The sequence below is a fragment of the Phocoena phocoena genome, chromosome 7 (genome assembly GCF_963924675.1).
Source record: "Phocoena phocoena chromosome 7, mPhoPho1.1, whole genome shotgun sequence".
NCBI classification, from domain to species: domain Eukaryota; kingdom Metazoa; phylum Chordata; class Mammalia; order Artiodactyla; family Phocoenidae; genus Phocoena; species Phocoena phocoena.
In genome coordinates, this window is record NC_089225.1 from 34301501 (window position 1) to 34314602 (window position 13102).

Sequence of the window (13102 nt, forward strand, 5' to 3'; positions counted from 1 at the left end):
TTGTTTAATTTGGTCAAGATTTAGAACGCTGATTTTCACTCAATTGAGTTTTTCCTCCAGATCTATTAGAAGCCTACCATCGACAGTATGTACTATGTAAATTTGCCCTTGTTTTTTAGGTTTCTAATGTCTGCATCTTGCCACTCCCATAAAGATATAAGCTCCTGGAAAGCAAAGGCTGTGTCTATTAGAGAATGAAGGAAGGAGGAACTCACGTACAATCCTTGCAGTGACCTCTTTCTGAGCCTTGCCCACAGTGGTCACTCAGGAAAGGCTGCCAATGGACCAACTATTTTAGCATCTCAGCTGTAAGTGATGCTTAAAGAAAAAAAAAAAAGAACATATATCACTGAATACTTTTATCTGAATTCATTCCCCCTACTAAGTAATATGGACAGATTTATGCCATCAATTCACACCCTGAAGCACAAGACATGATCTTCCTTTTTTTTACATCTTCAACTTTATATGTATGTATGTACGTATGTATGGCTGCGTTGGGACTTGGTTGCTGCACGCAGGCTTTCCCTAGTTGTGGCGAGCAGGGGCCACTCTTCGTTGCAATGCGCAGGCTTCTCGCTGCAGTGGCTTCTCGTTGCACAGCATGGGCTCTAGGCGCTTGGGCTTCTGTAGTTGCAGCGCGTGGGCTCAGTAGTTGTGGTGCACGGGCTTAGTTTCTTTGCAGCATGTGGGATCTTCCCGGAGCAGGGATCGGACCTGTGTCCTGTGCATTGGCAGGCGGATTCTTAACCACTGCGCCACCAGGGAAGTCCTATGATCTTTCTTTTCATTTGCATAGCTATGACTCAACATTTTCTAGCCCTATGTGTTTTTTTTTGACTCAGAATAGAATTGCACCATTAGGGTTTCAGCACGTCTATTCTTGGAGTGACTATTTTGAATTGTGTCTTTTAGAAGTAAGGAAAAAAAATTTTTTAACTTCTTAGGTATCTACATGGCTTGGTTTGAGAATCTGAGCTTTTCTGGTTCATTTTCCTGCTGCTTTTCCAGGGCAGGAGGGGATGGCTGAAAGAGGTTCCTCTGGACGAAGGCACTGGATGGCAGTGCTCAGCCTGGTATTCTCTGCTTTTAATCCCCTCCACCAACAAACGGACCAGAGAGAGCACCATCATCATCGCCATCAATGGTACAATTTACTGAGCATCTTATGTATGCCCATCACACTGCTAAACGTTTCACTTGTTATATCTGATGCTGTTTTTGTTACCAAAAAAATTCTAGAATTTATTTCCTCCCCATCTCTGAAAAAATTGCTCAATTTAATATCATGCTTAATTATTAAGCGTAGTTTTAGAGATCTTGCTGAATTTTTTAATCGAATACATGACTAGCATGTTAAGAAATGTGATATTTCATCTCACGGCATAGTCTCGTACATAAAATAGAAAAGCCTAACCTATAAGAATGCCCTCCCGTTCCCTGCTTCTCTCTTTTCTGTTGGAGAAGAATGGATACATTTGTCATGCAGCATAAGGAGGCCAGGGAAGAGGAGAGAGATTATCTTACGTGCTGGCAAAGCAAAGCCGTAGAGTTCGACTCCTCCCGTCTCCGTCCCCATCCTACTCCCGAGCCCCGAGGAGGCTGGGAGGATGAGAGGCAGAGTTACCTCCTAAGAAATCCCACCCAAGCTGCCTCTCCCTCACCTCTCTCCCAGCACTTGCCTAGGGGTGGCCACTCGAGAGCCTGGCACGTCTCACAAGACGTTCCCAGGGAGTAGAAAGCAAATGCCAGGGAGCCCAGAAAAAAATGCAATTCCTCAACTGTACTGGGAGAAAGGCATCTAAAAAGACATGTAAGCAGAGACATTTTATTCTTGGATTTAAACAGTAAGTCTTCTCGTGGAGTTCACATCTGCCGACACGCTCACTGACGCTGCAGCCTGTTGAGTCTGCGAGAGGCTGCCGAGCATTCCTGGAGCAACACCTCGGCTACTCTCCCATCTCTGCAGTGAGGATCATTAGAGTCTGTTCTCGTCCCCACTTCAAAGATTCAAACCCACACCAGGACATTTTCCCCTAAAATGTGCAGTCTCCCCCTAAGCCTCCGAGAAGCAGGAGAAAGCACGCATTTGCAAAGCCTAAAGGTCGGCGCTGGGACCAACCAGGAAGGGCACGAACTGAAGCCAGACCCTGGGCTCACGCTTGGCCAGGTGAGTGTTGGCTCCACCCCTCGTGGAAACTCCCCTCTAGAGGCTGCAGTTGGAGCAAATGCCAGCGCAGCCCATGGCACCTCACTGGTGGCCCCAACCGTCCCCCTCCCTGTGTGCATGGCCTTTACCAAGAGACTCTGCAGCTCCTCCCACTAAAGGGGATCAGAATCATCCCCTGGCCCCTTGACCCCGGGCTTGCTGGCCTGTGACTTGCTTTGGCCGGAGGGAACCCAGGCCTGAAGAAGCCTTGCAGGTTTCCTCTTACCCCTTCCAGCTCTGCCACGGCCTTGGCAGGAGCTGCCCCGGGACGGCTGCTGCCCTCAGCCTGGACCCACATGGAGCGGACGTGAACCCAACCCGCGGGCCCAGCCAGGGCCACTGCCTGAAGCTCGGCTGCTCAGTTAAGCCCAATGTGGAGCAGCCGAGCCCCACTGCCAGCCCACAGCTGCAAAAGCGATCATAAACCACTGCTCCGAGCTGCTGCATTTTCGACTATTTTTTACCCAGTGTTATTATGCCAACAGCTAAGTGATACACAGTCTAAGAGACTGCTCATGGAAAATACGACAGGCCCCCTCGCCCAAAATACGATAACTAAATTTTAATAAGTGCTTATCTTGGACTCATTTTTGTAAGAGCTTTACGTGGATGCATTTTTTCCTCACAAGAACACTATAAGGAGGATTTTCATCCCTATTTTAAAGATGAGGCAACAGAGGCACAGTTAAGTAACCTGCCCACAACTGGAAGATGGTAAAGGCAGGATTCAAACCCCAGTCACCTGCACCCGGAGCCCTTGCTTATCAACCCCATGCCCAGCAGCCTTGCAAACCTCCTCCCATGCCTCCCAATCTGCCCCAAATTCTGCTGCGGGTCCCCACGCCCTCGGGGTAAAACCCAAACTGACAAGCGCAGCTGTAAAGTATTCCAGGTCCTCCCCAGCCTGATCCTGCATATCTAGTCCAGGCCCCCGCTCCCTCCTCCTCTCTCCCTCAAGGTCAGGCCCAAGAGCGACTCTGAGCTCCTACACTTGACCACACCCACCAAGTCCCTCGCGCCCCCCCTGGAACGCCCTCCCCACTTTCTGGAGCACCTCTAGGTCATCCCCCTGGGGTACCTCCTGCAGGAACACTTCGGGCCCCAGCCAGGAACACGTGGCTGCTCACCCCGAGTCCCCCACTCCCAGGACCTTCCTGAACGTGCACGGACCACTTCGGGCTGTCACTGCTTAGCTCCTTCCTGAGCCCGGCCACACGCCCCTTGAGGGCAAGGCCTGGGCTTGTTCCCCTCTGGCAGCCCCGTGTTCAGCAAGGTGCCTGGTCTCATCGTGGGCATTCCAGGGAAGTTTGCTAAATCACAAAGCAGGTGAAAGGAACAACGACACGATGGAGAAATGGATATGGAGACAGGAGGTCTGCATTTTCATTTTTAAACAGCAAGTCTTCATTTCTCATCAACATTAATTAAACTGCTCAACACCCCTGGGTCTCCAGCTATATATTCCTCAATTAAAATAGGTCTTTCAGGGCTTCCCTGGTGGCGCAGTGGTTGAGAGTCTGCCTGCTGATAGAGGGGACACGGGTTCGTGCCCCAGTCCGGGAAGATCCCACATGCCGCAGAGCAGCTGGGCCCGTGAGCCATGGCCACTGACCCTGCGCATCCGGAGCCTGTGCTCCGCAACGGAAGAGGCCACAACAGTGAGAGGCCCGCGTACCGCAAAAAAAAAAAAAAAAAAAAAAAATAGGTCTTTCATGATGGTTTCCTCTGCCAAACCTTCCTCGCAGGCGTCTGTGTTCACCAGGGCATCTTGGGACACGTAACAAAAGGCACTATATTTGCTTCAAGCAGCAGGGAAACTGAAGGCCTACTCCCTAAACGTCCACTCCTGGCAACACTAGAGTACACGTACTATGATTTCAAAAGGGATGGAGGAACGTCTGTGGCACAAGAAGGCACATTATTAAGGAGTGAAAGGAAAAGATTCCCAAGACAGGCACCAGATAAGTGATACCTTGACATGGGGCAGCAAAAGCTTCTTTAACACCAACTAGCAAGTGACTCTTGGGAGAGGCCCAGCGCTCAGAATCCCAGCTTGCCGCTGACAGGTGGTCATTACTGCCTTAACCTCAGAGACACCCAGTAAAGGTTCAGGACTCAGCAGCCTGACAGCACGTGTGGAAAGCTGACTAGGGCCACGGGATGGAGGCTACAGCAGCCCTCAAAATTACACGGCTTCCAGGCCACTTCCAATAGCTGGGCCTCAAGCTTGGAGCAAAGGGGCAACTATATCCCATGAGAGTGAAATGCTCTGTTCCAGAACTGGAGGCTGAAACCCTACAAACGCAGGTTCCTTTCCCCACTGCAGCTTCACGGCCACTGATGAGCAGTTTCTGATGCCAAAGACGCTCGTCCCCGGTGCTTCCTGGGAAAGACAGGGCGAGGCTGGGATAACGTGTGTTCCTGATCCCTTGGATGGGATGTCAGAGTTATAGACAGCTGGAACGTAAGAACCAGAAGGTCTTTGAGATCAGGCCACCTAATAATTTTCACTTTCTAGTGACTGCTTTGTTCAAACAACAGCTTGCAGAAGCATAAATACCAGAGAGGAGACTGAGGCTGCTCCCTTCGGCAGGCAGGAGCCAGGAACCCCAGTTGTCCATACAGGGACAACCTCTGAGCTGGTTTGATGGAGGCTTAGGAATTTGGTTTGGAAATCATGCATTTAGCCCAAGCCTGCATTTTGCAGTATGGAAACCACTGCCCAGGGAGGGTAAGGTGACTCATCCAAGGTCACACAGTCAGAAGGACCAAGAACAGGACTCAAGTTCCTGACTGCCGGTCCAAACACGCTTTCCTCTAAACGGTGCCACCCCCTTTTCTAGTAACAGCCCTCCACACCCTGCCTCCCCGTGAGCAAGTTCCAGGCCCACCCCAGGGCTTAGACTGAGGTAAAGAGTAACTTAGTGACAGTATGTTTCACTGATGCATTTATCACACACAATAGGGAAAGCTCTGCTTTTTACCAACCCATCCCCTCCACTCCCCACCCCAACTGACCCCCAACATGGGCAACTCATCAGAGCCTTTCAATGACTTGGAACTTTCTCAAGATCCCCTGCCCCAGGCCCGTTCCCTTTCTATAGCATTTCTTACAGCACTGAATCAAATGCCTGAAATGCTGTGATTCTTCAATTTGCTGGGTTTGTCCCTACACAGTATGTGTTTGATTTTAAAATGCTGTTTGCTCCACTTTTTAATTTCATTTTAGTAGCCTGCAAGGAGAGATGCCAACATTTAATCGTAGGGACTGGAGGGGACTTTACAAGCTGCTTACGAGGCACAAATAGAGTAGTTATCTTCCTATTTCCCTTTTGATCGAATTGGCTGCTGTATCATATGCCGTAACAGTGTGAACCAGAAAGCACTTTTGCATCCTTATCTCACCCCTGACATAATCAAAAGAAAAAATGCATTGTAATAAAAAAGAAAAAGGGAAACTAGAACTTCATATTTGTTTAAAAGTTAATTAAACTTAAAAGGTTTGTAGGGACGATTCATTTCCTTTAGTAGCTTAATACCATAAGGTTCACATTCCATTTTACTAGTGGAATGATAAAAAGTAACCTGTTATTTTAATCATAATAATAAATGATATATAATAAAGCTAGAATAAAGAGGTTCTTTTAAAACACATGTTCCACACAATTCTGAATTGACTTATTAAAAAAAGGCTCTGTAAACATTTTCAAGGTGTGAACCTGTTTAATTGCTTCTGTTAATACTACTTTCATTCCTTCCTAGAAAGATGACTTTACAGTAAGCACACAGGTATGTCTTTATATGCCTCCTAGTTAATCCTCTGAATTGACAAGTTTAAAATGGGTGGAGTATGCTCTTTACAAAGAAAGTTGAACATACAATTAAACAGAACAGGCAGCCTCCCACAGCCTCTGGGTCACTCAGATTTGGAGTCAGATAACATCCCTGTCCTTGTCAGCTCCACGTCAGAAGCACCTATCAGAAGGACAATGCTGAGTAGTCTTCGAGGTAAAGCAGGAATCTTAGACAAGTCATACTGAAGATGAACACGGGCGCTGGTGTTATATTACCCCAACCAGACACAACAAATGGAGCCAGGATGTGGACTGAACATAGATTGCCTCTATACGGAAAATACTGTACATGTGTACGTCCATGTGTGTTGTCTGTGTGTGTATGTGTTTGTGAGGTAAACCATTTCAGAGAAAGAAGAGTTGCTGATGAGAGACAGCAGGAATTACTGAATAAGGTAAGAAGTCCTCCTGCTGAAAAATGTGGGGTTGGATAAAAAGATTTCCAAGCCTCCAATTCTAAAATTCTTTGATTCTGTGGAGTAGAAGTGAATGTTCCATCAGCAAACTGAGATCCCCAAATTCCAAGGGTTTAGCTCACCTCTTCTGACCGGTTACCCTTTGGTGGGAACCACTTGCCAGAATATTAAACTTCCTGTTTCCTGTCTCCCCCAAAAGCCTTCTCCACAAGCACCCTGAAGACATGGCCTGTATTTAATTCATCTTTGTGATCCCAGCATAGCACCTGAAGCATATAGGGGGAAGTCCAATATGTTGAAAGACAGAACGGAAAAATTAGTAGGGATAATTTAAGTTTTATTTTTAAATAATGAACGCTTACATATTAGATGTTAATCAAAATCCTTGGTACCTAGATGTTACATGAATAGATTCCTCAACTAAAATACTTCTTTTCTAGTAACTACTATGCCAAGTTTCCCAATACATAGCACAAAGGGGATTTTTATTGTTTGATTTTATTGTTTGATTGTCTATTATTCCTCCTTCCCTTGGAAGAACCAAGCAGCAACTCCTGCCCTATCTCTCAGATTCTCAGAGTATAAAAACAATCATTGAAAAATAGAATAATCTTGGCCATCTCTTTAATCAGGAACATTAGACAGGAACAAGACAATGATGTCTGCTCTCATCCCTTCTATTCAACATTGTACTGTCACTTCTAGCCAAGGCAATTAGGCAAGAAAAAAAAAGTATCATACTGGAAAGAGAGAAGTTAAACTATCTCCATTTTTAGATGATCTTGTATACAGAAAATCCTAATGAATTCAGTAAAAAACTATTAGAATCAATCAATGAGTTCAGCGAGGTTTCAGGAGATGCCATCAAAACACAAGAATCAATTGTATTTCTATGTACTACAAACAGACAATCCAAGAATGAAATTGAGACAACTTCATTTACCCTGCCTCTGAAATAATAAAATGCTCAGCAATAAATTTAATTTAAGAAGTGCAAGACTTGGACACTGAAAACTATCAAACATCACTGAAAGAAATTAAAGAAGACCTAAATAACTGGAAAAACATCCTGTGTTCATGACTTGAAGACAATATTGTTAAAATGCAATAATCCTCAAATTGATCTCCAGATTCAATGTAATCCTTATCAAAATCCCCGCTGGCTTTTTTTCAAAAATTAACGAACTAGTCCTCAAGTTTGCATGGACATATAAGAGACCCAGAATAGCCAAAGCAATCTTGGAAAAAAAAAAAGAACAAAGTTGGAAGACTTAACACTCCAGAATTCAAAACTACTACAAAATAAAAACAATCAAGATTGTGTGGTAGTGGCATAAGGACAGATATATAGATCAATGGAATAGAATTCAGAGTACAGAAGTAATTGTATATCTTTATGGTCAAGTGATTTTTTGACAAGGGTGCTATGACAATCAATGGCAGAAAGAATACTCTTTTCAACAAATGGTGCCAGGACAACTGGACAGTTACATGCAAAAGAATAAACTTGGATCCCTAACTCACACCATATACAAAAATTAACTCAAAATAGATCAAATATCTAATAGAAGAGCTAAACCTATACCCTTAGAAGTAAACCTTTGTGATTTTGGATTAGGCACTAGTTTCTTAGATGTGACCCAAAAAGCACAACTTAAAAAAGAAAAAAATTAGATAAATAGGATGTTATCAAAATTAAAACTTTGATGTTTCAAAGGATATTAGCAAGGAAGTTAAAAGACAACCTACAGAATGAGAGAAAATATTTATAAATCATATATTGGATAAGGGTCTAGTACCCAGAATATATAAAGAACTCTTATAAATAAAATAAGACACATAACCCAATTAAAAATTGGCAAGGGATCTAAATAAACGTTTCTCCAAAGAAGATATACAAATGGCCAATAAGCACATGAAAGATAATCAATATCTTTAGTTAGCAGAAAATGTAAATACAAACCACAAAGAGCTACTACTTCATACCTACTAAGATGACTATAAGCAAAAAGATGGACAATAAAAAGTGTCAGTGAGGGGCTTCCCTGGTGGCACAGTGGTTGAGAGTCCGCCTGCCGATGCAGGGGACGCAGGTTCGTGTCCCGGTCCGGGAAGATCACACATGCCGCAGAGCGGCTAGGCCCGTGAGCCATGGCTGCTGAGCCTGCGCGTCCGGAGCCTGTGCTCCACAACAGGAGAGGCCACAGCAGTGAGAGGCTCGCGTACCACAAAAAAAAAAAAAAAGTGTCAGTGAGGATGTAGAGAAACTGGAACCCTCACACATTGCTGGTGGGAATGTAAAATTGCACAGCTGCTTTGGATATAGTTTGGAAGTTCCTCAAAAAGTTAAACATAGACTTACCATATGATCCAGCAATTCCACCCCAGGTATATACCCCAAAGAAATTAAAACATATGTCCACACAAAAATTTATACATGTATGTTCATAGAAGCATTATTTGTAATAGTCAAAAAGTGAAAATAACCCAAATTTCCATCAAGATGAATAGATATACAGAATATGGTATATCCATATAATAAGGATACTTTTCAGCCATAAAAAGGAATGAAGTACTGGTTTCTGAACCTTAAATCTTGAAAACATTATGCTAAAGAAGCTAGACACAAAAGGCTGCATACTGAATGATTCCATTTATATGAAATGTCCAGAACAGGCAAACCCATACAATAGGGAGCAGATTAGCGATCGTCAGGGGATGAGGGAAGGAGGAAATGGGGAGTGATTGTCAATGGTATGAGTGTCTTTGTAGAGTCATGAAAACATTCTGGAATTAGTGATGATGGTTGCACAACTTTGTGAACATACTAAGAACCACTGGATTGTACACTTTAAAAGGGTGAATTTTATGGCACATGTATTTATCTCAGTTAATTAACAGTAATAATGGTGAGATACTTCCATATATTTTCATGCTGGTAAGAATATTCACTAGTAGAACTTCTTGAAAGAGAGGTCTGGAAAATGGTATCAAATTTTACCTGATAAATCAAATTATAAGAATTTACCCTCTATAAATAATGTCACAACTTTAGCTCTAAAGATTATCTGCAATATTATTTATAATACCAAATTATTGGGAATAGCCTGAAGGCACAACAGAGATTTTGTTAAACCATTTATGGTACATCTATTCAGTTTAATACGTCACCTATTAAAATTATGTTTACGATATACTGTTAACCAGAAAAAGGAGGATACAAAATACAATAGGCAGTATGATCCTACTTTTGTTTTTTTAAACTATATATGTATGTATTCATGCCTCCATGTTATAGAAATAATAGAACTAGGCAGCCCAACACTATAGCCACTAGCCAAGGTGGATATTTAAATTTAAATTAATAAGAATTAACCAAAATTAAGAATTCCGTTCCTCAGTTACACTAGCCACATCAAGTGCTCAGTAAACACAGGAAGACAGTGGCTACTGTACTGGACAGCACAGAACATTCCCATCATGGTGAAAGTTCTACTGAAATGAGCTGAAACAGAAGAACACACACTAAGAGGGCTTATCGGTGTTTTTAATTTTCTTCTCTTTATGTTTATTTCTCACTTTTCCTGTAATAAATATAAATGTTTATAATAGAAGAATATTTTTATTTTTTAAAGATTCAAAGTAAACTGAAACAGGGGAGAAGGGATCTGGAAAAACACTCACTGGGTGCAGGTATCGCCCAGCACAAATGCAGGGAGTCCCTCTGATCTGGGCAGCAAAGGGGCTGGTCCTCCCCTGCTGAGACAACACCTCTGCACCCACAGGGCAGGGGCAGCTTCACAGACCGTTGTGTGATGGATGGATTACCAGAGTGATGGAACAGCTGTTTCTGCTCATTTTGTCCAGATATAGAGTTGCTTTCTGGGGAAGAGGATGTGCAACCTCCTCAAGTGGCCACAGCCTGAAGTCCTTCCTGCTGATAGAGATTCTGAACAATAATCACTTTGGAACTGCAAGAGGCTTGGGGAAGAGGCACTCTCAAACTTTAGGCGATTAGCTCATACTTTCTGGAGGACAACATGGAAATATATATCTAAAGCCTTAAAAATATTACAGCCCTTTAAGCAACTGTGTCACTTCTTGAAACTCTATTCTAAGGAAATAATCGAGGATGTGCTCGGAGATTTAGCTACAAGAATGTACATGACAGAGTTGTTTACAGGGGCAGAAGGCTGAATTCAACCTAAAAGTACAAGATATGGCTTCATGGTGGAATATTATACTAGCCATTAAAAAATAATGCTGTGCAGGAATATTTAATGACATGGAAAATGTTTATAAAGGTTAAGGGTTTTTTTTTAAGTTTTAATACAGTGTGACAAGTACCAAGAAAAAGTATATACACACATGCTTAGAAGAAGTGAAAATGATTAAAACATAAACAGTGTCACCTACTATGTGGCAGGAAAATAGCTGATGCAGGAGGTAATCTATTATTTTCCACCTTTTCTATAATGAACATGTATCACTGTGGTAATAAGAAAAAAATAAAAGTTACTGTTTTTAAAAAAATGAAATCGTATTGATTTAAGACAGGAAATCTCTGTCCTTAGAACTAGAAACAAAATTATCATGATAGTTGAGGATTTTTACAGTTGGCTCCAGGCTTCCTGGCTGCAAAGGCACAAAGAAATATAAAGACTTATACAGGTTTCCACTGTTTGATTTATCAGTTCTTCCCAGAAGATAAACTACCATCCTGGCACTAGATTCTAAGAGAAATGTATGATGTACTTTTCTCGATAACACTAATACCTACCCTGTAGAGCAAGACATCGGGGGATTACTCACAGCCCTTATCTTTGTTCTAACTACTCTTGTAGCTGCTTAAGAGCTGTGGTCCCCATATCTCACTGAGGGACAAATACCACACACACAGTGCCTGGTATTTTTTTCATAATGTACTTCCATCCCTATTTTCCTACCATAGCAAAACAGCCCCCAGATGAATGGGATGGTTTCAGTAAGACACCAATGATACAATATCTGATTTTTATGCAATATTTTGATGGTGTCACTGTTTCACAAGAATACTCAGAAGACTGTCTCACAGATGCAGTGGATCTTGAGGAGTGGTAGATGTGACATACTTTGAGAATGTAAGTTTCTTAATAATACATCTTTTAAGAGCCCTCTAAGAAGAGAAAGTAGAAATTCTAAATAATACATCTTTTAAGAGCCCTCTAAGAAAAGAAAGTAGAAAAAATTAAGTCAATGGCTATGAATGGTTGCTCTGAAAGTTGATGGAAGCCACAAAGAGGCAGAGGTAAACTAACAGCCCTGAGGTGGCCCCTGGCAAGCTGAACCCTCACCATGACAAGAAGTCACTTCCAAACTAAATCTGTCAGAGTCAGAGTCCCTGAAGACTCAGACATTGGGGACGGGGGTGAGGAAAACCGAGCCTATTACCTTCGGTTAATGTCTATCCTTCCTACAGAAACAATTTAAATTATATTTCCCTCTGTATCTTACCTACAGTTTCTCTCAGATCGAAGCCACTCCTAGAGAGAGCAAAGACTTTGTAGAACTTGGGAGACTATTAAAATAGCATTCTTCTCCTTCCAAGTCCTCTCCACCCCTAAATACCTTCCATTCCTTACGTCTGATGCTTATCTTCAAGGCCGAAATCAAGTCTTTCCTGACAAGCTGTGTGACCTTTGTTTCATCTCTGACCTCTAAGAACACATTCCCACTACACAACTCACTGACACTCATCTTGCATGCATGTGTCCCCAACCAGGCTGTAGGCTGTGAAATACTGGGCATCTCACCCAGCACCGGCCACAGTGTCTTGTGCATGAGTACCAAGGTGACAAGTTCATCTAAATTCCCAGGTTGTCCACTGCCCCCTTGGTAAGTTATAGGTAAGGTTGGTAGCACAACTGTTAGCAAAGCAACGGTGATAAAAGTCCAAAGTTTCTTGACTGGGAACACATTTTCTAAGGTTAGTTTAACAAATTAAATTTTTTGTGCTGTTCACAATGGAGAAAAAGAAGGAAATATTCTTCTTGACATCCAAGGAGTTCAGTCTCTTGGAAACTGAAGATGCATATGTAGCTAATTAGAATAACATGTTATTAATATGAAAAAAGGGAGAGGACACATAAAAACTGCAAAGAAAAGCCATCAACTATGTTCCTCAAGAGATGGCTTCAGTTTACATCCCACTGAATTTGGGCCACAGGACTAGAAATGATGTCTAGCAAAAGACAAGAGACCTCCCTCTACTCTGAACTGACCTGCCACTTGCAGAGCCCTGGCCTCTGAACTAGGCCGTTCATTTGCAGAAGACTCCACACACTGAAGCCCACCTAGTGCATGACTCTGGCCAGGGCAGTGAGGAAGCTGAACCACAGCCAAAGGAAGCAGCGTTACCCCAGGCACAAGAAAACTCTGAGGAGCCAGGAGAGCTGTCGTGACACCTTTGAAAGCTTGCCTAGGGGAAGATGGGCTGGATAAGCATTTTTCATACTGCAAAAAGCCACCCATAGGTGGGTCATGAAACCAATCTAGAGGTAGAAGACTAACAGTAAGTGCTGTTTCATAAAATGCTCGTCATGCAAATGAGTGCGTGTGTGTATGTGCACAGGCATGCACACTGG